The sequence below is a fragment of the Emydura macquarii genome, unplaced genomic scaffold (assembly GCF_026122565.2).
Source record: "Emydura macquarii macquarii isolate MOO-44397 ecotype Brisbane River unplaced genomic scaffold, CSIRO-AGI_Emac_v2 contig_1146, whole genome shotgun sequence".
Lineage (NCBI taxonomy): Eukaryota > Metazoa > Chordata > Testudines > Chelidae > Emydura > Emydura macquarii.
The window spans coordinates 19959927-19975428 of NW_027131283.1; the positions used below are offsets into that span (position 1 = coordinate 19959927).

The 15502-nt window shown below is 43.8% G+C and overlaps 1 protein-coding gene across 4 annotated transcripts in view; it reads right to left on the reverse strand.

Moving 5' to 3' along the window:
- PTPRK (protein tyrosine phosphatase receptor type K) overlaps positions 1-15502 on the reverse strand; it is a 546210-nt gene that overhangs the window by 506821 nt on the left and 23887 nt on the right. The window lies entirely within an intron of this gene.

A 15502-nucleotide genomic window follows, 5' to 3' on the forward strand; every position in this document is an offset into this window, starting at 1 on the left:
TACTTACAAAGAAAAAAAAAAAAAAAGACTGTTACTAACCTTCTGTAACTGTTGTTCTTTGAGATGTGTTGCTCATGTCCATTCCATGTTAGGTGTGTGCGTGCCACATACACCGATGCTGGAGAACATTTTCCCTCAGTGGTATCTGTAGGGCCGGCGCTGGTGCCCTCTGCAATCTGTCTGATGCGTAGCGGCTCGAGGACGGGTGGGGGGCCAATAGAGTCTGGCCAGGACATCGTCTGTAATTTCTGTTCCTCTTTTTATAGGGTTCACTCCTGGAGTGGCTGGGGAACTGGTGCTGATGCTGGGAACAGGAGTGCCTCCCAGATGCCTGAGGAGTGTATAGCCCCAGGGAACATAATGTGACCCTGGAATCTTTAAGCCCATGCAGCTTGGCGTCCGTCTGGTCTGAAAACAGAGCCATGCCAAAAAAGGGGAGGGTCCTGGATGGACTGCTGGACCTCAGTCGACAGGCCGGATGATTGATGACACTCTTCTCATAGAAACCACTGACGCCATTGTTCTGGCTGCTGAATCTGTGGCGCCGGAGGCTGCCTGGAGAGAGGTCCTCGCTATAGTCTCCCCCTCTTCCAGAATGGCTTGGAACTCTGGCCTTGATTCCTGGGGCAGGGAGTCTGCGAATTCTGAGATTGAATGCCAGATGTTAAAAGTATATCTCCCCAACAACGCCTGTTGGTTTGAAATGCGAAGCTGCAGGCATGCCATCAAATAAATCTTATGCCCAGAAAGGTCCAGTTTCTGTCTCTTTGTTCTTTGGGGTCAAACTCGACTGTTCCTGTTTGTCACGTTCATTGGCTGCTGACACTACCAACGCTCCTGCAGAAGGGTGGGACTATAAGTATTCAAACCCTTTTGCAGGGATGTAATACTTTTTCTCTGCCTGTTGGAAGTTGGGGGCAGAGAGGATGAGTTTTCCCCCAGGGCCTTTACTAGCTTTATGATCCCTTCGTGGACCAGGAGGGCCACCCTCGAGGGAGCTGCTGCCACCACAATGTCGAACAGAGAGTCGATCGGGTCTTTCATTTCCTCCGCTTCCAGGCCCACGTTGGCTGTCACCCATTTGAGGAGCTCCTGGTGTGCCATGAAATCGTCCTGCGGCACTGTGCTACAAGGCCCCGTCATGGCCTCATCTGGTGAGGAGGAGGAGGATGCTGGTAGCGGGAGAGGGGGAGGTATGTGGACGCTCCTCCGTGACCTGTACATCTTATCGTTGCAAGGACCTTGGTTTCCCCTCAGACTGAGTTACGTCGCATCAGAATCTGGGGGACGTTGCAATGTCGTTGCAGAGCAATGCTCTGAGGTCCCCAAGACAAACTAGTGATGGAACCGCGGGAAACCCGCACAGGTTCCAAAATTGCCAGAGGCCAGACCACTGTGTGGGCAGTCAGGTACCAGATGAAATGGTGGGAAGAAAGCCCATCATCGCCGATGAGCAACCACGACTCCTGTCGGAAGGACCTTCTTCTGGGTCCGAGTCAGAAGTGGACGACCACGGCGGTGCCATTCTTGCTTCCGGCTCTTTACAGCACTGGGTGTGGTACTCCGGCGCCGGGGAGTAGTACCAGGATGCCAGTGAATGGGGTTGAGACTCTCCAGAGGGACAGTGCTGTGGAGACTTATGCTCTCAATCTCTTGAGCACAACCTCGAAATTGGGTATCAGTGCCTGAAACTTGATGTCCCGTGCCAGCACTCTGCCGATCAATGCCGTGGAGCTGGTGAGCTGCCCCCAGAGCTCTGCCGGCTGCTACACCTTGATGATCATGGTGCCATTGGTGACCAGCGGCGAGGTGACGGCGGATGCTATGGTGGTGACGAGCCATGCAGCAATACCAGTGACTTAAGCGGAGGCCCCCCACCAAGGGTTTTCCCCTTGAACTGCCTCTGGCCGATCAGCCCTGTGCAGCCTCTCGGCAACTGGGTCTGTTGTCCCGGGGGTTGGGCGGCACCAGGCGGGACAACAAGTCCGCGGCTGCCTGGAAAGCCTCAAGCATGGACAGGGCTACCAGGAGGCGGGGCCCTCTTCCATTACCCAATGTCAGCAGAGGGGCCCGAGGAGGGCTGGGAGCCCTAGGAGGTGAGGTCACCACCACTTCAGATGGCGGGGAGGACAAGCAGCCCATCTCGGGTCTCGGCTCATTGCTCACATCCAACTTGCTCCGCTAAGGCGGAGAGCGCCCTCTACCACTGCGGCTCTTCCTGGGACATTTTTTCGGTATCGGCAATAGGGACTGGTGCCGGGATGAACCCCGTGCCAACAGGTCCTGGGGAAGCACTCCTTGTTGACGCCAATGTACTCAGTGCTGAGTCTGATCAACGGGGATTGGACCTCAGTCTCAGTGCCAATTCCATCAGAAGGGCCCTTTATGTGATATCGCTGTCCTTAGTGCGAGGTCTGAAATTCTTACAGATCCTGTACTTTTCTTTTACGCACGCTTCGCCCAGATACTTGGGACAGCTCTGGTGAGGGTCGCTCACGGGCATCGGCTTCTTGCAAGCTTCACAAGACTTGAAACCCGGGGAGCAGGGCATGTCCCGACGCTCTGGCTATCCCAGGTAATGGGAACAGGCAGTCCTTAAAACTACTAAAGTCACTTAAACTACTAAAAGTTACTACAACTAATTAACTTCAAACAAACAGTAGAAATATATACAAAACGTAGGTAGAAAAAGCCACTAGGAGAGTTCCTTGCTGAGGCAAGGACATTCCAGCACCATCACAGGCAGTAAGAAGGAACTGAGAGGGAGCGGGCACCAGCGACACCCTATGTACCGGCGCATACAAGCACCACTGCAGAAGGTACCCTGCGGATACCACTGAGGGAAAAAGTTCTCTGGCACCAGTGCATGTGGCATGCACATACCCCTACCGTGGAATGGACATGAGCAAGCACTCGAAGAACAACTTTTCTCAGCTAGACTTCTATTTCTCTATAACCCTCTCTCTTCTCGGAGAGCCACTCAACCTCTCATATCAATCACCATGTCGAGCTCAAGAGACCCACCTGACTCGGCTGCTAAGGCGAATCAGCAAAATAGCTCAGCATCTTTCTCATGTGAACCTACAATCTGAAACCCAGACCATCAGTACTGGTGCTATAGCTTTATATACATATAAAAAAAAAGCCCCCTCTCCTTCCCCATCACCCCATACCCTCCAGTCCCCTACCAGGAACATGATAAAAAGGTTTTCATATAACTGGATACACTCCACTTCCAAGTTCCTCATTGGCACAAAAAAGTATCAGCTAGTTTTCTACCTAAGGGTGTAGGGGGCACGGTGCAGAAGGGGTTAAGCACAAAAATCCTTTGAAACACAATGCATAGGCTCACATGAAAGTATAGAATCAATACAATAAAGGATATTATTTTAAAATGATGAAGCCAGAAAAAACAAGACCATGAAAGTGATTTTATTACTGTCCATGGGTAGCTTGTCAAAAGCATATACTAAGGTCAGTAGTGAATATGAAAAGAGCTATTTCCTAACTAATCTTCTGTAAAGTAAACTTTAAAGGCCAAAGCAGCCACTGGTGAATGGCTTTTCTTAATGGTTCTAGTTAATATAAACGTGGTAGGACACTAATGGATGATACTGTTGCTGGTAACACAAAAAGGCAATATGGAGCATTTCCTCTCCACATATTTCTGTTAATAGGCATACCAAAATGACTTTAATTAGCAGAGTTGGTCTGCTTCAAACCCTTGCATAAGACAGAATGCCAAAGATAAAACTCAACTGTTACAAAAAGTGGCTCTTTCTACTATACAATTAATAGGATTTGGTTTCTTAACACCCAACACTACCTCCTGCTTTCTCCTCCCAAAAGAAAAACGGAATCTGTCAAAAGTACTGTAATTTTAATATGATTTTTATCTATGTATCACAATGTACATGAAACCCATAAACATTGAAGAGAAATTAGAAAAGCAGTCTGTGCCTCTATATAATATTTATAGGACCAAGAATTCAGACAGCTGAGTCTTCAAGCCACAATAAAAAAAATCATCAAATAAACATTGATCATTTGCATCTTTATTGCCATCCAATAATAAATGCCAGCTATATAATTACAACTGAAGCATATAATTAGGAAAATTTATCCAAATTAGCTAGTACTTTCAGTGGTCTATACACATATTAACCTGTACTTTCTTCTGTTCAGCTGTATCATAACATTCAAAGAAGGGGTAATGTACCCATTAATGCACTAATTATTTATTATAAAAACACTAATCCTAAATTCCCAGATAGAAATCACACTGTAGTCTTTTACATAGTACTCATGCTGTCAGAGGCATCCCATGAAATTATCTTCTGTAAAAATAAAATTTAATTTGACCGTGTTGGGTTTTTTTTGTTATTTTTTTTTTAACTTGCCCTTTCTAAGTCTCCCAGCATGAAAATAATGATGTCCGAAACAGATTGTCTCCCTCATTGTCTAACACTTTCTGTGCAAGCAGGAGGATCACTGCAAGGCTACATCTGCACTACAAGCTATGGGTGTGAGTCCCCTGCTTGTGTACATACACTGCCGCTAATTTATTAAGCAAGCACAAGTATAAATATCACTGTAACAGCAGCAGCACAGGTAGTGGCAGCAGAGGTTCTGCAGGTTGGTTTGTATTTGCACAGCTCACCCAAGCTTCTACTGCCACTACCTGTGCTACTGTAGCTACGCTTCTATTTATGCCAGCTCAATGAGAGCTAGCTCCAATGTGGACAAGCTCAGTATGGACAAGGTATGGATCGGATGGACACTGGGCAGCACAGAATGGGAAGGAGATGAGCAGTCTTCAGTGCTGAAAGAACAGGTTCAGGACTATTTAGAAAAGCTGGACATACACAAGTCCATGGGGCCAGATGCAATGCATCCGAGGGTGCTGAGGGAGTTGGCTGAGGTGATTGCAGAGCCAATGGCCATTATCTTTGAAAACTCATGGCAATTGGGGGAGGTCCCGGATGACTGGAAAATGGCAAATATAGTGCCCATCTTCAAAAAAGGGAAGGAGGAGGAACCGGGGAACTACAGACCAATCAGCCTCAGAACCGATAAAAATCATGGAGCAGGTCCTAAAGGAAACCATTTTGAGGCACTTGGAGGAGAGGAAGGTGATCAGGAACAGTCAGCATGGATTCACCAAGAGCAAGTCATGCCTGACCAACCTGATTGCCTTCTATGAAGAGGTGACTGGATCTGTGGATGTGGGGAAGGCGGTGGACATGATATACCTCGACTTTAGCAAAGCTTTTGATATGGTTTCCCACAGTATTCTTATCAGCAAGTTAAAGAAGTATAGGTTGGATGAATGGACTATAAGATGGGTATATGCCAGATATAAAGCTGGCTAGATCATCGGGCTCAACGTAGGTAGGGATAGGGTAGGGATCATCGGCTCGATGTCTAGTTGGCAGCCGGTAACAAGTGGAGTGCCCCAGGGGTCGGTGCTGGGACTGGTTTTGTTCAACATCTTTATTAATGATCTGGAGAATGGGATGGATTGCACATTCAGCAAGTTTGCAGATGACACTAAACTGGGGGGGAGTGAAATACTCTAGAGGGTAGGGATAGGACACAGAGTGACGTAGACAAATTGGAGGATTGGGTCAAAAAAAATCTGAGGAGGTTCAATTTAGGGCAGAAAAATCCCATCCACTGCTAGAGACTGGCAACTGAGTGGCAAGGCAGCAGTTTGGCAGAAAAGGACCTGGGAATTACAGCGCAAAAGAAGCTGGATCTGAGTCAATAGTGTGCCCTTATTGCCAAGAAGGCTAATGGCATATTGGGCTTTATTAATAGGAGCATTGCCAGCAGATCAAGGGAAGTGATTATTCCCCTCTATTTGGCACTGGTGAGGCCATATTTGGAGTACTGTGTCCAGTTTTGGGCCCTCCCACTACAGAAAAACTGGAAAAAGACCAGAGGAGGGCAACAAAAATGATTACGGGCCTGGAGCATGAGACTTATGAGGAGAGTCTGAGGGAACTAGGCTTGCTTCGTTTGCAGAAGAGAAGAATGAGGAAGGATTTGATAGCAGCCTTTAACTACCTGAAAGGAGGTTCCAGGGAGGATGGAGCTAGGCTTTACTCAGTGGTAGATAACAGAACTAGGAGCAATGTCTCAAGTTGCAGTTGGGGAGGAGTAGGTTGGATATTAGGAAAAGCTTTTTCACTAGGAGGGTGGTGAAGCACTGGAATGGGTTACCTAGAGAGATGGTGGAATCTCCATCCTTAAAGGTTTTTAAGGTGCAGTTTGACAGAGCCCTGGCTGGGATGATTTAGTTGGGGTTGGTCCTAATTTGAGCAAGGGGTTGAACTAGATGACCCCTTGAGGTCCCTTCTAACCCTAATCTTCTATGATTCTGTGTGTACACAAGTTGGATATTTGCACTCCTAACTCTTAATGTAGACCTAGCCAAAGAGTTTCTCTCACATGCGCGCACACAGACACAACCTTCTGAGGTCTTGTCCACAAAAGGAAAAATAGTGTTTTCAACTAATGTTAACACGCACATTAAAATCCTAATGTAGAAAAGGCAGTTATAGTTTTAACATGTTAGTTGGTTAAAGCCAGGGTACAGACACAAGCTGTGGGCTCGTCTTGTTATGAAAAAAGTGTATTCTGAATTCGAGTTCTTTAATGTGAGAAAAAATTCTAATGAAGACACGGCAGTCTCTAGTTTTCATATGAATTATCAGATTGAGTTAAAGCCTTGGCTTCCCCAGAGTTTTTATCTCAACCTACTACAAACTCACCTTCCCTGGATTTTTCCTCCAATTAGCTAATTTGAGTTAGGAACACACTTTTTTTCATAGTGAAGACAAGGCCTATGTCAGTGTTGAAAGACATGCCCCTTTTGCAATGAAGACATGGCCACAGTATTTTTACCATATCATATTCACTGATTACCATTTATCACCTTCGTAAAAGCTACTTTGGACATTCTCTACACTTTTTTCCTGCAATACAGACGTAGGCTAAACTACAAATGTTAGTTCCCTGGAATGTTTTACAAAGGTGTTACTGGCAATCAATTCAAGGTTAAAAACTCTACTGAAGACCATCCTTTATGCTGTGACAAGAACGTTTTGTTCCATGGTTTAAATTTTGGCAGGCACTGTAACTATACCATGCTCTCCTTAATAAAAGATTTCCAATGGTCACCTAATAAAATTAAGAGATTGTCTTACTATAATTAAATAAATTATCCAAAATTGGGAAAACAGATTTTACTAAGGACTTGTCTACACTACAGAGTTTTGTCAACAAAAGTTCTTCTGGTGTACCGCCACCGCTGTAATTGCATGTTCTCACTATGCTGTTTTAGTCAGTGGAGTGCATTCACACTGCCAGCTCTTGCATCGACACAGGGAGCAGTGCACTGTGGGTAGCTATCCATTGGGTGCTTTGGGAAGTGCCTGTAATGCTTCATGGGTCAGGCACAGCATCACATGGGCATCCTACTAGATTGACAGCCGCTTTTCAACTGCCCTATCAACCAAACTGACATTGCTGAACACTAACACAAGAACCGGAGAGAAGAGTGAGTGTGTGTTTGAGAGAGAGAGAGACAGACAGACAGACAGACCGACCTACCAGACAGACAGACCGACAGAGACAGACAGTGTGTTGGGGGACAGTGAGTGTATCCGCACGTTGTCTCTAAGTTCAGACAGCAGCCGGAAGCAACCAATCCCCTGACCCCTGTGTCCCCCTGACCCTCACTCCACCTCAGCAGAGACCTGTACCCTAGCAGGTGGATGGGACACCCTAACATCAACCCCTACAAATCCCTCCCTGGCTCTGCTCCCTCTTCCCTCAGCAGCATCCCGTGCTGCTTTCATGCCTGGCATAGGAGAGCAGGATTGATTTCCTCAGTTCTCCCACAGCCTCATCTTCCCACAGGCCCAGGAGAATGATCCACCCCACCCCTGTAGTCCAGACAGCCGGGAGCCAGTGCTCAGCTGAGCAGTAGCTGTGTTAGTTCTCCATGCCAGGGCTGTTTTAAGACCTTCGTAGACCCTAGGCACCCTTGCCTTCATAGGCCCCCCCCCGACCGAAATAACTAATTTGATTTTAAGCTATTAATAAATAGTTTTTTAAATAAAGATAAAAAATTATATATAAAAAACTTTCGTAGGCCCTGAAAGTTTCGTAGGCCCTAGGCACTGTGCCTATTGTGCCTAATGGATAATATGGCCCTGCTCCACGCTGAGCAATTCCAGAAGTTCCTGGGACTTTGAAAGGGGAGTGGCGCGTGCCTGTGTAGCTGGAATGCAGGGCAGGGCAGCAGAGTTCAAAACAGTGAGCAGAGCGGTCAGGGTGGGCATTGTGGGATAGCTCCTGGAGCCCAGTTACAGCACACTGCGTCAGCACTAACACTTTGTCGCTCTGACTTTGCTGCAAAAATCTCCACGCCTCTCATCAAGGTGGTTTTATTTTGTCATCAAAGCAGGGGAGTTTTGTGGGCTGGGGCTGGGGGCATCGTAGTGTGTGCACCACCGTTGTGTCACCAAAAGCTGACTTTTGTCGACAAAACTCTGTAGTGTAGACCAGCCCTAAAGTTAGGCCAGGTAGGACACATGAGAGACATGGGTTTGACTCCTGACACTGGCCAGAAAAAGCTAGCAGAACTGTTAAATTTGTTGTGCTCTTAGTCCAGTAAGAAAGCCTCAAACTGTTCAACAATAATCTTTCTGACAAATTAAGAGGAGGCACCGATAAACTGTGAAAAAGAGGCCACAGTGGGTTTAGGATGTCTTCACCTAGGGTCAGCCTAGGCCAGGTGTGAACAGCCACATTTTCATTACAGTGTGTCCTTACGGGTGACCTCACTCACCTGTGTGTGTCACTAGGAGTTCTGGGGGCATATCCCATGCTTCTTTGTGCTTCAGTAAGCGGATTCTTTCCCAGTGCATTGTGAGAGAACTTGTCTGTCCTGAGCACAAGGTGGAAACTGTTGGAAGGCATTGGAAAACTATCATCACTCAAGTGGTTTAGCCTGTGTCCTCACTGCAAAGTGTGTGGTTGCCAGTCCAGCTGAAAGCAGAACCTGAGTTTTTAGCTACAGCCCTGATAAAATAGCTAGTCCAGGTTGTAAATACCAGCAGACTCTGGTGAGAGAAGTTTGTGCGTGAACAGGAATGGGTTAGAGACAACACCCATATAAGAGCCCAAGTTAACACTGCAGTGAAGACATTTCCTAACACCCTAAGATTAGGGTAACAAACTGGTAGGGAGACAGAGGACGTAGCCATTTTAAAATGACAAATCTATTCGAGTTCTAAGGTTAAACTGGATTACATTTAAACTAAGTGTTCAAATTTTTATCAAGCATAAAGAGATGGTAAACATAAGCCTATTTTCCCATTCCATATATGGTAATAAGGCAGGGCTTGAAGAAGTTTGCTATGGACTCCTATTAATGAGGGCACTAAACCTACTAGTCTCCAGGATCATTCGTTTAAGACAAGCCTGGTTCCCATCTACTGGAGAGAGGAGTAGAGAATGCTGGGATTTGCACTTGGATGCTCCTGGACCTTGCCCAGGGGCTCACGCTTTCATATCAGCCTCTGGCTACCAGTAGTCTAATGAATTAAACTCCACTCTCACCACCTCCCCTACTAAAAGGGAGAAGGATTTTTCAGTTTCCAGCCTCCTGGCTGCTTCAAAAGGGAAGCAGGGTGGCCTCCATTACCACCACCACCCTCTCCAGTCTCTCAATTGCTCTGGCAGAGTGGTGAGTCAGGGAAGAGAGAAAGATCTCTACTACCTGAACTATCCCACAGCTGCTGTTGTCTAGAAGGTCCTCCCTACTAAGAATAACTCCAGTGCTTGCCTCTTGGTGCTTATGGCATTCCCAAGCCACAGCAGCATGAAACTGACATGCTTTCTGACAGTTTCACTATTGCCCAAGGGGTTCTGAAGAGTAGCTGTAAAACTAACAGAGTTAGTTATTTCATACTGCTGCTGCTCATGGCTTTGCCAAGTAGCAGAAACACTGAGGCTTTCTCAATACAGATTTAGGAAGACAATCTTGCATGAACATATATTCAGTTCACATTCATAAAATTACTTTAACAACCAAAAAGCATGGAAGCGCGCGCACACACACTTTAAAGTAAGTTTAAATTCTGTGGAAGCAGTCAGTGGGTTAGGCTCCCTACATCCTCACCACTTGGTGAGCATAACAGTGGGTTTTCCAGTGAGATAAGGTGCCAGTTTGTTTTCTGCTTTCAACAGCAAAAGCATTAGGGATAAGACTCAAGAATCAGAATACAAAATAAGTGTAAATTACCACATTGAGTACATTAAGAACCTCTTACCACAACTTTGCCTGAAAACTCAATATTTTCACACTTCTGTTTTTCCCCTCCGTGTTCTGCCAGAAGTATGTAATATACATAACACATAAGTCTAAATAGTGAACTGTGAATTCAATGTACCACTTGACAATGAAGAAAACCCCAAGGCCCCTGTTTGCAAGAATAAACCATATCATACTAATCTGGCTCTAGGAATTTAAAGATTAGTATCATACTGCAACTGACTACATACTTAAAACATGGTTTTTCCTTCCCTCTTGTACTGTCGGCAGTGTTAATCAACTCATTCAGGCAACATGTACAGCTGGAACACCAATTCAAACAAAGTACTCAACACTGTATATGTACACACAAACTACAGTGAATTAAACTGAATTAACTTAGAACTAAGCTAACCAGTTCAGTTTTTACTAGTGAGTTGTAAGTCTTAATACTGTGCTTGAAAGCTTGTCTTCAAAGGTACTTGTTGGATTTAAAAAATAAATAAATAAACCAAGAATGAGAGAGACTTCCTTAGGAATGTGAAAAGAAGTTTAAACTAGAAACCACAGTGATGACTCGAACCACCGTAAGACTAGCCAAAACGTTTTCTGAACAGGGTTGCCTGCATCACAGGATTAGATGAAATGAAAGAATGCAGGAAACACTAATTAAAGTTACAGCATTTTCCCAGCAATTCAAGAGAATGCTTAAAAAGGTGCATGTGTTCTACAAGACATAATAAGGCTAGTATTTTAAAAAAGAATTTAAAGCACAGAGCAAAATGAAATAGTAAGTTTTTTGGCCTTATTAGAAAGGAGTGATGCTGTTTAAAATTTCTCCCTTGCAGAGCAGTATATCACATTTGATTTAGATCCAGACCAGCATAAAGCTAGGTCTACACTAGGGACTTCTGGTGTCATAGTTATGCTGGTCAGGGTGTTGTGACAGCTGTGCCAATGGAAGTGCCTAATGTAGACTTTTAGTTATACAAGCAAGGCTGAGCTTTTACTGATATAGTTTGTTTCATTGGGGGATGAGGATTTACTATACAAAGCACAGCCCTGGCAGCATACCTGCGTCCACACTAGGAGCCCTTTGCCTGTATAGTATACTGATATTCCTATACCAGTAAAGTATTCCTATTGTCGAGATGGCCTGTCTTGCACCTTTTTAAGAATAGTGCAAAGTCCCCTTGCGCCTGCCATGATCAACACATCTTAAGGAATTTCCACTTCTCAGTGCCTCCCCATGAGGCTCTCTTCATTCTCACCACTTCCATCGTCTTCCTAGTTACCAAGTACAAACCTATTTAATTGCCATTATTCCCAGTGCTCTGGATGGCAAGAAATCACAGGAGTGATTCACAAATCTCTAAAATCAGATCACTTCCACAAGCTCTCCATTTGCACAGCTCCCACTGAAATCAACCAGAGTTCTGCATGTACAGTACTTAAAGGATGGAGTTCCTGCTGTTTTTCAAAGCACAGTTTAAAGGTAAGCATTTAAGGGATCAGCCACATATATGCTTTCAAAATATATTTTTGTGACAAATATATTTTTGTAAATGGTGTGCTGTGTTTCAGAGTATGTCAGAAACTCTTCATCACACTGAAAATGCAGCATGTAAATAAGGATCAGGCTTTGATGATTCTAATTGCTTAACCAATGACACAGCAGGAAATTTAGAGTAAGAAAATACACACATTTCCCGAAGGACAGAGAAGTTGGAGCATAATATATTAATACAACCTCTACAAATAGTGTGAAAGTTATGTTTTAAAACAAAACACAAGTAAACTTTCTCTGGGACTGCGCCTCTTTAAGGCAGGGACTGTTTCTTCATGTGTATGTACAGCACTTAACAGAATGTAGCCCCAGTCCTGGCTTGGGTCTTTGAGCATTACCACTATAAATATTTTTTTTTAAAGAAAAAAAGAGGGACCCTACAGTCCATGGCAGTACTGTGGCTGCTTCAGATTTTTTTTTTTTTAAATAAGGATTTTATTTAAATAAGTAAGAAATTAAGTACTACAATCAGTACAGTAGCTAGTGTTATTGATTTTGATATTACATTGTTTATTTTAACACTGTCCCTACTGTCTCTGTTCAGAGCAACTGCACCTGTATCTACCCTCAGTGGGAAGGCACAAGGCCACAGGCTTCCAGCTGTCCAGCTCTTGCTTCGTTTGGGTGGAGACCTACAGCTCTTTCCCCTCTGGCCTCTCTGACCCGAGCTTTTCCAGGCTGTTCAGCTCTCTGTTTTCACTGTGTATTTCCCAGCAAAGACTGTGCCTGAACAGACCAGCTTGCTCTCTCTTCAAAGACTGATCACAGAGTGACTGGTAATTTATATCTGTATTCTAGGCAAGCCAACTTTATTCTTAGGATAAAAAGAATTGCAGAGAAATATTTAAACAATGAAAGAACCTGCACAAATTCTAGTAAACCTATGAGAGTTCATCTTAAATCTCTTATGCTAGCAAGCGCAACCTTTCAACACCCCACCTTAAGGATTCCTTGTGCTTACAAATTCATAAGAGCTTAATCTTAGAACTAGTACCCAGTCTCATCGTGTCTCAATAAATCAAGTCTTTCCAACCCGACCCTAAGGATTGGGACCCTTCATGGACTAGGGGTCCTGTCCATTTGCTGGGTCAAGAAGGCAGCCCTGAGTCAGCCTAAACTCAGGCTTTTTTTAAATCCTAAAGTCTTTACTTTTGTCTGTGGGTCTCTGGAGAATCCAGTTTGAACTAGTAATATGCATCTCTCTCCAGGGAGCTTCTAAGCCTGATAACAGAGAAACTCTATTAGCATCCTCCCTCCCTACTAGACAAAGTACCTACAAATTGACACCACCACCATACATAGCTGCATTTTTAATACAAGGTACTCCAAAGATGTTAACCCTAATTCAGGAAGGTTTAACTCTACTCAGTGAAGCTTAATTCCATAAATTTGTTCAGTATATTACAGGATATTGTCAATCTGGCACACCTGTTCTTTCAGTTGTCAATATGTTGTTTGAGGAAAGTTGGTTTGAAGAATAGTTGCAGCTTTTGGTACATTTTGGGTTTGTGGATTGGGCACATTGGCTGAATGTTTCTGTTAAACTGATCAGCAGTGAAAGATAACATTTGTTCGAAGACATGCCATCGTTAGGTTTCAGAGTTAACATTGTGACGAATGAATAGGACAGTTGAATTTTTGTGCCAAGTCTTCTGCAAACTCAGGAAGACATCACTGCACTAATGTGAACTAGAAACAGTTGGAGGGTTTTGAGGGGGAAGAGGGGTTAAATGAAAGTTCCATTTCTGCAGCATGTGAGTTCTGTGAAAATTCTTCGGCCACATAATAAAAAATAATAATAATACAAAATGAGGTGGCCTCGTTTACAGATATTCCAAAGTTATTGTTTGGATTAATCTGCAACATTTTTATTTTCTTTTATTCAACAACTGCTTCTAAATAGTTAATGTAGAAAATACCATTAGAATGACTAGGAAATTCTTCTTCTGAAGAAGAGTTGCAAAAGTTGGTCTTAAGTTACAACAACATGAATAGGAAGTTAAATTTGCAGTTTAAATGAAAATTTGAGAAGTTATCACATGAAAAAGTATTCTTTAGCTTAGCTCTCCCCATACACCTGTTTATATGAAGACCTCAACATGTAATCAATCACCCCAGAGAAAATACAGCCACAGAAATGGCTCAAGCTAGACAATGTCTCAAGGCTCATATCCACATGGACACAGAAAAATTAAAATGAATTCACTAATCCCCTTTGAACAGGCATCAAGCTAAAGTGAACTAAGGCCACTTGACTTCTGAATATGAGCATCCACTCAGGGATTTAATGTGCTTTAACTTCACACCTTTAATTAATTAGTCCTAACTTCTTGAGTGTCCCCATGTAGACAAAGCCGCTTACTAATATTCTGAAAGTTCATCCTTGTCCTGAAATCCACGCAGTTTGCATAGCTATCTCTGGATTGTAGAGCATAAACTAAATTTTTAAGCAAGCTCCACCTCCCTCTAGTATAATCCCTTACTAAAAATCTGATTTTTTTAAAAAAAGGTATTTTTTACTTTACTGGGGAAGCAAAGATGCTGAAAAAAGAGAACTCCTGTAGAAAGTGATGAGTATTTGAGCTTTGTAAATCAAGGGTTTTTGGGTTTTTTTCCTCCCAGAGATTTAGGAAGCACCAGCACTCCTGACCATAATTGACACCTTAGTAGATTTATGAGAGCCTCTCTGTATACTTGGTGCTTTGAAAGGTAATTTTAAAATATAAAGTAGAGGCCAGTCCTGACAGCAAGAAACATTTAACAGAGTTGTACACTGTTTAATTAGAGGATTGCATGGATCAAGAACTGTCCCTTTTAGAGGAGTTAGTTTGGATTCAAGCCCCTTAACTGGAAGCCTCCTTAAGAGGAGCATTCTGACTTCAACAGCTAGTTTCTACCTCAATGTAACTCACTGAGGTCAACCCTCCACTCCCCCACTTGGGACATCAACTAGGCACACTTTTAAGCAAAAAGTACTGCACCTTGTCTCCACTAGGATTTTACACTGAGATAGCCATCTTGACATGAAAATATGCTTTATATGCAGATGAGACATCATAACCCAGGAGAAGCCTAAGAAACAGAGATAAGGCTCACTAGACCTGCCTCAAGAATTCAAAATAATCAATGGAAAGAGTTCTCAGAACCCACTTCTCGTCCACTTACTTGTTAAAGGATAGTTACAGGCATTTTTATCACAATGTCATCTAGACGTGTTCTTGGAAGGGTTAGAGGATAACGTGGTAAAAATGTCAGCATCCCACATATATTAGCACACCCACTGTTACTACTACTACTGGTGGAGCAGTACGCCAGTGCTGCAGGAAGGCCAGAAGTTTTGAGGAAAATGTCATGGCAGACACAGCCTAGAAGTGCAGGTCACCACACTGCTAGTACTTGTGTCACACGAAGACTCATACATAAAACAATGTGAATCGGAGATCTCAGAAGTTCAGTATGAGTTTGGCTGCAAGCCAATCCTCTGAGAACACTCACGGAGAGCTGTCAGAGGAACCTTTTCTTCTGAATAAACTGTCTTTTTCTTTTAAGACAATGGATAGCATTTTCCTTGTTCAAAACTGGATTTTGGAAAGAAGTGGTGTCAAAGT